Genomic DNA, 10,859 nt, shown 5'->3' with positions numbered 1-10,859 from the left:
ACAACCCACCTTTACCTTATAGTTTATTAGCTAATAGCATTACCCTTAGGTAATGGGGTTAGCGATATACTAATGATGTAAATGAACCAGCATCAGGTAAAGAGCTTCAAACTTCCATCCTGTCACATGAAATACATTAATAAAGAAAATTCTGGCCAATTACAGTGCTGTTCTTTGGAAGGAATGATGCTAAAGCTGAAACTCCAGTACTTTGGCCACCTCATGTGAAGAGTTGACTCATTGGAAAAGACTGATGCTGGGAGGGATTGGGGGCAGGAGGAGAAGGGAACGACAGAAGATGAGATGGCTGGATGGCATCACTGACTTGATGGATGTGAGTCTGGGTGAACTCCGGGAGTTGGTGATGGACAGGGAAGCCTGGCGTGCTGTGATTCATGGGGTCGCAAAGAGTCGGGCACGACTGAGCGACTGAACTGAACTGAACTGACTGACAGTGCCTGCTGCCCCGAGTTCAGTTTCCAGAGTGTTTGACCTGAGGCCCTTTCAAGAAATGGCACCATGTATTACATATTCTTGAGCTGTATGTAAAAACAGAGAATAGCTATTGTGTCTCCCACCTCGAGGTCTCTTGAAATCGGAGTGATTTTTTTGCTTAGAGTTTGTAATATGTTAATCCCTGTCGGATACTTCCTGTTGACATTTAACTGATGGACTTACAGTCACTTAGGTGCAAACGTGTTTTAGCACTTCTGTTTGGCTGAATGCTAATACTGTTGGAAGTAACTGCTGATGAGTATTACAGCTCCCAGCTTGGCCCCCGTCAGTGTCGCTGATGGTTCACTTGCGGTACACATGAGTGAGTGCCTGAAGCCTGAGAATTGGACTTGGGAAGGAAGTTTAGAAACTGCAGGCCTATGACTTATGACAGAGCCCATAACACACCAGGGCAGTCATGCTTTCCTGATACTGGCCATGTGAGTGACGATGAGTTACATTGCAGTAGGTGGGGGAGAGACTTAAGAACGTGGCACACCATGGCCATAACTACTTTATTCTCCTTTTTGCAAATTGCTGCTGCTTTCATTTATTGAGCAACTGGTTTTCTGGGAACTTATTCCAAACTGCAAGCTGGGGACACTAAGATGCATTAGACAGGTGATTGTCCCTCTTGCTGAATTGCGAAGACCTTTTCTGTGTGTTCGAAACATCTGTGATGTGAGACCAAGGTTCTAACTGCCATTCCGTCGCCACTGGCATAGTTGGCCTGGAGCAAGCCAGTCGACCCCTAGCAGCCAGTTTCCTCCCTTGTAAAACATGAAGGACAATTCCTGCGGCATCTACATCAGAGAGGTGACATAAAACTCAAACATAACAACTAGTGCGAGTGTATCCTGCAGATTTCAAGCTCTGAGTCCTTTTGTGGGCCCTTTGGTTCTTGAACTTTACTAGCCCTGAAGTTATTTCTTTTTTTTTTTTTTAATTTTATTTTATTTTTAAACTTTACATAATTGTATTAGTTTTGCCAAATGTCAAAATGAATCCGCCACAGGTATACATGTGTTCCCCACCCTGAACCCTCCTCCCTCCTCCCCTCCCCATACCATCCCTCTGGGTCGTCCCAGTGCACTAGCCCCAAGCATCCAGTATGGTGCATCAAACCTGGACTGGGAACTCGTTTCATACATGATATTATACATGTTTCAATGCCATTCTCCCAAATCTTCCCACCCTCTCCCTCTCCCACAGAGTCCATAAGACTGTTCTATATTTCTTTAGGTGACCTATTGTGAGTTTGAAAACCCAACATGAAACTCACAAAACGCAGCCACAGCAGTGGTTTCATTATCAAAACTCGAGCAAGCATTCCAGCTGGACTGATTCCCCACTTGATTCACTCAATGTGTAAGGAGATCTTTCAGCCAGACTTCAATGGGGTCAGGGGGAAGAAATATATATATATATATACATGTGTATATATACACACACATACACATATAAAATTAGGAAAAATATGTTTTCCTTTTCTAGTAAGTATAGCATTATGTTAATTCAGTGGTCTCTCTATAAAGATATAAGACTTCCTCCTTTGATTTATTTTCATGATTAGGGGCCCTCACAAACAACTGCCTGTAAATGTGAGAGGCACCCAGGTCAGGAGAAACTCAGGAGTGGATTTTCAAAGGAGGGCTCAATCTATACCCCCTGGAGAATTTATCTTTATTAAAGGTCAGCAAATGTAGAGCATGCTTTGCTAATTCACCACGTGTATGGGCAATAAGTCATGAGTACAAGTTTGCACAGAAGATAAGATTTGCTATGTTTTAGATAAACTGGTTTTTGAATATTGAGAAGGTATTTCAAAAAACATTTTAGAATCCTATTGGTCTCTCTGCCTGCTTGTCAGATTTCCCATTAGTGATGAAGCCCTGCCAAGTATAGATTCAGTACTGGTCATGAAACTAGACCTGGGTTTGTGGTTGCTCGATAATAACTGTGATAATAAATTCATCCATTAATTTCTTTCCTGTTTCCCTCCATGGGTAACATTAAACTAAGATGTTATGCTATTGGATGGAGAAAATCATTTTCACTCACTCACACATATACTCACACAAAGACACACACACACACACACACACACACACACACACTTTGGAATTCCATTAGGCTGCTAATTTCCAAAGACTATAGATGTCCCTCCTATACCATGATGGAAAGATAATGCAAAAAATTGGAAATAAAATGCCTTGTGACCTGGAACTATCAAAAGCTATTAGGCAAAGTGAGAGGCTCCACGGAGATGGACAAGTGCTTTAAAACTAGGTTCATAAAGAAAATAATATAGTAGCCTTTATATGATTAACCAGGCAAAACTTGTCTTTGCTACAAGCTGTCCTATAAATAAATGGAGCCAGGAATAGCAAGTGAACTGTTGTGAGGTTTTCTTTTGTTTTTTTGATGGGAAGGCAGGGTAGGCTAGGCTCGACAGGGAAAAAAAAAAAAACAAAACTCTCTCATACTTTTGGCCTCAGAGAATTTGTGCACCTCCTTGGGGCATCTCGATGGACTGTTTTCCTCACAAACAGATGAGTGTATAAGTGCCATTTTATCAGATTTAAGATTAGGCTTCAGATTTAAGTCTGTCCCATACTTGGAAGGAGTCCGACCTTTCTGCCTACATGCATTGAAACAAATCAGTGGATCAATGATAATTTCCTCTTCTTTTCTCACTCTCTTTACCTGGAAAGCAAGGTAGAGGATGAAGAAGAAGCAGAGTGATATTCAGGTATTGTCCTTTTGTATGAGGGTGAGTTTGAGCAAGCTCCGGGAGTTGGTGATGGACAGGAAAGCCTGGCGTGCTGCAGTCCATGGGGCCGCAAAGAGTCGGGCATGACTGAGCTGCTGAACTGACTGACTGACCCCAAGCTTGAGGTTCCAAAAGCCTTTGCACAAAGCAGAGAGGACAGACCCCAAAAGAATGATTTTAGGGTTAAAACTACGCTTGCTTGTATGGGATTTGATTTAAGCTCTTTTTGAACTGCCATTTCATTGTTTAAAAATACATACCTGCACAACCAGTTGTGGTCAAGAAGTTGACTAGCAAAAGAATGTTCTTCAATTCCTGGAAATCCTATATTAAGAACCATCCTGGTATTTGTTAAGGAAAAGATTACCCATGAGTTACTAAAATGCATCGTGCTTTAGCGAAGAGATGGTTTGGAGGAGAAAGAACTCAAGGATGGGAAAAGGATCTAAGAAGAAATCTAGAAAAATCAGGATTCTGAAAGATATGTGTCTCTCAGGAAGAACTTAGAAAGAGATGAGAATTCCTAAGATTAAGAGGATCCTTATTATTTCAGTATTGAAGAGATGCAATCCCTGATGCAGAAGAATGAGGTGGTAGTCACAGGGATAAGCTGAACGCAGGTTTCCTACCATCTTCACTTGCTCCCTGTGTGTCTGTGGGCAAGTTATTCAACCTCTCGATACCCCATTTTCTGCATCTTTCAAAATGAAGATAAAGTACCCATCTCAAGGGGCTTAAATGAAGATTCAAAGAAATAATGTATGTTAAGTGGACAAAGTACTCGGTATAGTGTCTAGAATATTCTAAATGCTCAATGAATGATAACTTTTATTAGTTTATAAACTAAAACTTCAAGCCTTATCCCTGGAGTAGAAATAGGCATGTCTGTGGGATTTGAGAAAGACAGGGAGGGGAATGTATCGTGGACAAGAGTCTCCCAAGCCCATGGGCAATACCTGACACATAAGAGGTGTTCAGTGAATTTCTCTCAAGGGATGAATCATGAAGATCAGGTCTTTCAGTTCATTGAGCTGAGACTGATCTTCACTTGCCAAATGTTTTTTGACTGCTTTCTGAAATACCCAGTAGAAATAGTAAGATTATCCCACTGTTCTTGTCAAACCAAAAAACACAAGTGAACAAAAAGACATTCTGGAACATTGGGATATGATCAAATCAGTTCTAGAATGTCACTGTGCACCCCTTCTCACTATGTAACCTGTGATCTTGCCCAAAGCTCCTGCAGGGATTGCTCTGATTTGGCCTGTTTATGTCAGACTTCCTGAGCATGAGGATAAGTCAGTAATGAAGGTTGTAACGCAGGACTGGGCAGCTGGCTTCTTTGCCAGACTCCATACGGACATTCTGGGGTGGCAAGGTCAAGGGAAGGATACAGAGACATGAGTAGTAAACAGGCAAAATGCCACCATACTCTCTTGGCTTTGTCCCCTGTCACTGGCATGGGACAGAGAGCTAGAGTCAAAGCAAAGGATGCATGCCATTCAATAAATAGCATAAGGTGGGGAAAGAAGGAAGAAGGGGGGAGGAAGGGAAACCCACTTTTACAAAGTCAAGCTCAAGTAATGTACTCAAGAAATGATTGTTACCCGAGTTGTGATATAATCAAAGACGCAAGAATCATTTAGTTCACTGTGACTTTACGCCATGAAGCTTCATAAAAAATGGATTGGATAATGAGACAGGAAAAGAAATTATGGAATGTAAGTCATTCTTCCTATCTATCCAAGCCCCTGTTTTGGATCTAAAATATATAGAGGTCTATCAATGTAGAAAAGGAGCAATGTCAAACCTCTCCCAGGAGTAGGAGGGTGCTAGGATATACAAAGTGGGATGTCCACATTAAAAGACTTGGCCAGGCTCTACTTCTTAGGATAGGGTTTGGGGCAGGCCCCAGATAACCTTCGAGGAATATCTGGATTTTGAAATGTAGACTTGAGTATAGTCAGAATCATTATAAATTCCAGTATAGTTATGCTGTGGATTTAAGTTGTATCTCTAAACACACATGCTAATTCCATTGTCTCTAAATGCATAGAACTGATAATTAAGGGGAGGGGTTAATATTGTTTTTAATATCTTTCATGTGCTTGGCACTGTGCTTTTGCATTTCACTTAATCCTTCCATATTACTAGGAAGTAGATATTATTCCTTATTTTACACATGAGTAAACTGAGGCCAGAGAGCGTCTTGCTGAGAAGTCCTGCAACTACAGAGTTGTAAAGCTGAGATTATGAACTGGTTCTATGTGTTTTTTCTTCCATACAAGAGAGACTCAGACTGGCTGGGGAGGGTATAAAAATTGAAGTTGTGAGCATTATTAAAAGCAAAATGTGATATTGTCATGTGGACATGTTGTAATTAAGCACTGAAAATATTATTCATTTATGAAAACAATTATCTAATTATCCATATTGGAAGTGTACATTTCCTGCATGAACTTTGAAAATATATGTTCTATAATGTAGAAATTTTACTTTGCATCTTTACTTGAGCTTGACTTTGTAAAAGTGGGTTTCCCTTCCTCCCCCCTTCTTCCTTCTTTCCCCACCTTATGCTATTTATTGAATGGCATGCATCCTTTGCTTTGACTCTAGCTCTCTGTACAAAAAAATTTACAAATGAGTACAAGAAAGTATGGCCAAGGTTGTTCATTGTAGCATTTCTATAAGAGTAAAAACAAAGCTAAATCAAACCAACTAAATAAACAAAAACTCTTATGGCCTGTTGATGAGAGAAGTAAGAGGGGAAATTTTCAAAACAATATGAAAAAATTCTTAGATCTGTATAATGAGTTTTCGGATTGAAAGGGACATCTAGTGTTCAACCAAATGAGTACAAAATAACTCATAACAAGGTATATTATCATGAAGTTTCAAACATCACAATAAAGAAAACATCCTACAAGCTTCTGGACAGAATAATGGGTCTTATGTAAAGATTCAGGTGTCAGAATGGCATTGGTCTTCTGAAAGCAGCATTGGAGGATTAGGTATCAATTTAGCTGATATGCATGGCCACGTTGAGAGAAGGTAAAGTGTTCTTTTAGAGAGTTTGAGGATTAATTATTGCTAGGTAGATAAGAAACAACAGATAAAAGTGAGGTGATTTTCAATTCCAAGAAAAACAGAATTCTATAGAAAATAAAACACATAATCATAGTACCGCATGTGCTATCAATGAGGAGCATTTAATAACATTAATAATATAATAAATGTATTTGTGCATAAGTATTTATACTGTATTAGAGATTTGGGGAGAAGAGAAATATATGCATGTAAATGGGGTGACTGGAAAAGGAGAACTAAATCTTCATCTCTCTAAAAAGTCAATGGATAATATGCAGCATGGAAAAAAAATAGCTTTATATTTATCTTATTTAGAACACCAGAAGAAATTATTTCTGTGGCAAGTGGGATTTGGGGATGAGATGGGGAGCTGCAAAAGCCTACTGTCTTTATCTTAAAACCTTGGGGTGCTGTTTTACTTTTAAAATATGTGCATCTATTAGTTTGAATGTTAAAATCAAAACTTTTGCATGTTTCCTGGAAACATTTAGAATGTAAAAATATGTAAAAATTTAAACAAGATTATTCATACTTTATCACCCAGATATGTCCACACTGTTAGTACTGAAAGTATGATCTTCTATTCGTATTTCCTTTCTGCTGAAACACACTTTGATGAAATCATACGGCATTTGAGTTGTATATGCTTCTGTTAGCATACAGCTCATTTATTCTCTCTGCCTCTCTTTCTCTCTCTCTCTGCCTCACTAGCTTTGAAGAGTTAGGAGACCTTGCTGGGGAACTGCACATGGCAGGGAACTGTGGGCAGTCTCCTGAAACTGATGACATTCTTGACTGACAGCCAGCAAGAAGCGTGCAGTCTTATCAGAGGAAGGAATTGAATTCTGCCAACAACTTAAGTGAGCTTAGAAGTGAATCCTTACCCAGACAATTCCCAGGTGAGATCACAGCCCCAGCCAAAACTCTGAAGTCTTTTGAGACTCTAATCAGAAGATCCATCTAAAGCCATGCCTGAAGTCTTGGCAAACAGAAACTTCACGATACATTTGTTGTTTTGAGCCAGTAAGTTTGCGGTGGTATAATTACATAACAATAGAAAACTAACACTTGTCCCATTGGAGGAATTCAGAATTTGAGGAAACTCTTGGGAGCGGACTATGAATAAGAATGTATAAAATTGGAACACCCAGCATCACACTGCTCTTGCTGGGGATGAAGGTCAAGGTACACCGGGCACCGGCTGCAGAGAACAGCCCTGACCTTTCTGAACCAGGATCCTTTTGTTTTCACTCTGTGGAAGTGCTGACATGTCAGCTGTTTTTGCATGTGCGAAAAGATCTTACACAGAGGGCTCATGTCTTAGAACACGCGCGTGGTGTTTGTACAGCAAAAATAATGTTGGTTTGCAGAACCTACATATATAGGATTTTACTAGAGCAGAGAGGCCTTGGAAAAACCTCCCAACCCAGCAAGCTTGTGTTTTCTTTTCAAAGAAATACCAACCAAGTTTAATTTAAATCAATAGAGAAGGTAACAGTGAAAGGGGGTGGGGGGAATTACATAAGCACAAGATAACAAAAAAGAAAGTGGCAGACAACATATATGAACCTGGAGGAGTGAAAATTGAATGAAAATGTAAGTGTAACTAATTGTTTCTCAGAAACGTGGCTGATTTACCTCCCTATTAGAAGGAGGCCCTAGCTGAGTGCCCTTTAATTGAAAGGAAAGAATGTACCTTATACATGTCATAGTCACTTGCTTACTAAAGGTTACTGTTCTCTTTCCAGCACCTGTGGCAAGAATTGGGATATGTCGAATTGGAAGAAGAAAAAAAAAAAAAAAAAAGACAAAAATATTAGCAAAATAGTTTAAAGGAAAAGCTATGAGAGAAGATGGAAACAACTTACAATGATCCAAAAGGGAGACATTAAGGCAAGAGGAAATGTTAATGTAAGCTAAAAACACTTCTGTCTGGGAAGAAAATGAAAAATTCCCCTAAAGGGCAATTCAAAAGCAATAATAAGCATAGTGAAAGTACAATGCACACCTATTGAATTAAACAACAAGAATATTGAAAATGATTAGTTAGCATATGGAGTCTTCCTTGTGCCAAACTTGTATTCATTCAGCAAATATAAGCATGCACTAACTCTTTTATGGGCTTCCCCAATGGCCAGCAGTAAAGAATCTGCCTACAATGCAGAAGACACAGGAGATGGGAGTTCAGGCCCAGGATCAGGAAGATCCCCTGGAGAAGGGAATGGCAACCCACTCCAGTATTCTTGCCTAAAGAATTCCATGGACAGAGGAGCCTAGCGGGCTACAGTCCATGGGGTCGCAAAAAGTCGGACACAGCTGAACACACACACACACACACACACACACTCTTTTTATAGGTCACTGCAACTCCATGATGTTAACATCCATTTTACAGACAGGGAAGCAGGAAAAGCTCATGGAACTTGCCCAAATCACATGGCTGGAAAATAATTTGTAAGCTGGATTTTGATTTCAGGACTCTCTGATCCTAATTTTCTTGCCTTTAATATAAGAAATCTGATGGGCCATGGTGGTACTAGAAAGGAGACATAGGGCACAACCTGTCCTGACAAATGCCACTTGCAGATGAGGGAAAAGACAGCTCTTTCCCAAGGGTTGAGGAGCACAGTGATTGCTGAAAGTGCCCCGGAGGACTGAGGCACCAAAGTTAGAGTGTGAGAGATGCACTCAGAATGAAACAATAAGAACCATGGAAGGTAGATCCCCTGTTCTTTGACTTTAAAACCACTCTGCCAGTGCCGGAATGAATTAATGAGATCGTCAGAATCACCTGGGAATCCTGTCACAGTCCAGATCATTGCACCTGACTTCAGACATTGCTAACAGGCCTCCGTTGACTGAGCTGCACACCAAAGCTGGAGAAAGCTTCTGCACTGAGACGAGCAGAGGATGCCACCCACCTGTAGTAATGGCCATGGTGACGGAGTATGTTTGAGGAGCACCGTCACTAAGGTTAGCTCACTAGAGAGCCCATCAACTACTTATCTGGCCCAAATCCATGGCTTGGGTAAAATTGTTCTTAAAGATCATGAATAAGGTGATTCCCTCACTCCACCCTAAACAACCAAGCGAATGAATGAATGAATAAGACATAATATAAGCTAACAACACATGCCCCTGGGCTGGTCCCCCTGCGTGAAGCTGCACGGGGTGGAGGTGAATGCTCTGCTGAGCGTCCACAGCTGGGTCTCAGAACTAGAGGGCAGTGGGTGTTCTGCCAGCAGTAGGCAAAGCCATAGGGAAGGCCGGGTGGACTGTCAATTTCATAAACACCGGAAGATGTCTGAAAGTTGAGGATTTCTAGAACAGAAAAGATTCTGTGCTTTTTTTTTTTTCATCTCTACCTGTTGGGTGTGGCTTTTGTTCATATTCTACATACAGTGTGACTTCTGGTACAGGCTGTTCAAGAAGTGGTAAGTTGCTCGTGAGATTGTAGCCTGCCGTCTCTGCCTGTTCTATCTAGATAAAAGCTGTAGAGCACTGGATTTCACCTTCTTCACTTAAATTTTTTTCCAGCTATACTAAGATATAATTGACGTACAACTTTGTATGTGTTTAAGATGTACAGTGTGTTGATTTGATATAATTAATACATTGCCAAATGATTACCACTGTAAGCAGATACTTCCATCATGTCACATAATTACCATTTCCTTTTTTTGTGTTAGAGACATTCCAGTTCTACTCAGTTAACAGCTTTCAAGAATATAATAAGTTATTGCTAACTGTAATCACCATGCTCTATGTTAGATTCCCAGAACTTCATCTTCCATCTAGAAGCCTGTATCCTCTCCTTCATTGATTTTTTACTTCCTGGTAAGTGTAGATGAACAGAGTTTAGATAAACCGGAGAAATGACTTTTTAAGGAATCTCTGCCATTTCGGTAGAAAGGTTTTATTCCAGCATCTGTATTTTATCCCAGCTTCTTACAAATCTCTCTTAATACAAACCATCGCCTGAATCCCTGGAGCCCTTGTACTTCTAAGGTATCCCTGTGGTGTGTTTACTGTTATTACCGTCGCCAACAGATTTGAAACCAAGATGATATTTCTAGAAATAAAATGGCTCCTTGTTTCGCTACCTGTCTCAGAATTATACTGAATCCTGAAACAAAGCTGGGAACACCATTCATGGCAACTCCCTAGCTGTAAGGAGATTTGTTTTCAAAGCGCCTGACAAGCTACATCCGATTCATCCTCAAAACCGACTTGTCAGGGGAATAAATACCAAGTGTCGGAACTTCCCGAGAAATCTAGTGATGAAAAGCCCTTTAACGATGAACAAATTAAATTCAGTTCTAATGCCAGGAACAGAAAGAAGGCAAAATGAAGAGGCGCAGAAGAGCGAGCCCAGGTATGATTTTAGATAAGGCTGGAGATGAGTTTGTTAATGAGAAACAGATAGTGGAAGGCTTTTCCAGACAGCAGATGCCCGGGAGAAGAAGGCTGATCAGGGAATGTCTTGCAGCCAGGAGAGTACTTC

The 10,859-nt window shown here is 40.4% G+C and overlaps 1 long non-coding RNA gene across 1 annotated transcript; it reads left to right on the top strand.

The window, feature by feature from the left end:
• Window positions 1-268: 268 nt before the first annotated feature.
• LOC129635021 (uncharacterized) lies at window positions 269-8,527 on the top strand. The gene is made up of 3 exons (XR_008706071.1): window positions 269-334; window positions 7,067-7,254; window positions 8,104-8,527. It is a non-coding gene; the product is annotated as an uncharacterized LOC129635021 (long non-coding RNA).
• The last annotated feature ends 2,332 nt before the right edge of the window (window positions 8,528-10,859 follow it).

This window comes from Bubalus kerabau, chromosome 20, assembly GCF_029407905.1.
Source record: "Bubalus kerabau isolate K-KA32 ecotype Philippines breed swamp buffalo chromosome 20, PCC_UOA_SB_1v2, whole genome shotgun sequence".
Taxonomy (NCBI): domain Eukaryota; kingdom Metazoa; phylum Chordata; class Mammalia; order Artiodactyla; family Bovidae; genus Bubalus; species Bubalus kerabau.
Note: the sequence above shows the minus strand (reverse complement) of the source record. Positions and strands in the feature narration are given on the sequence as shown.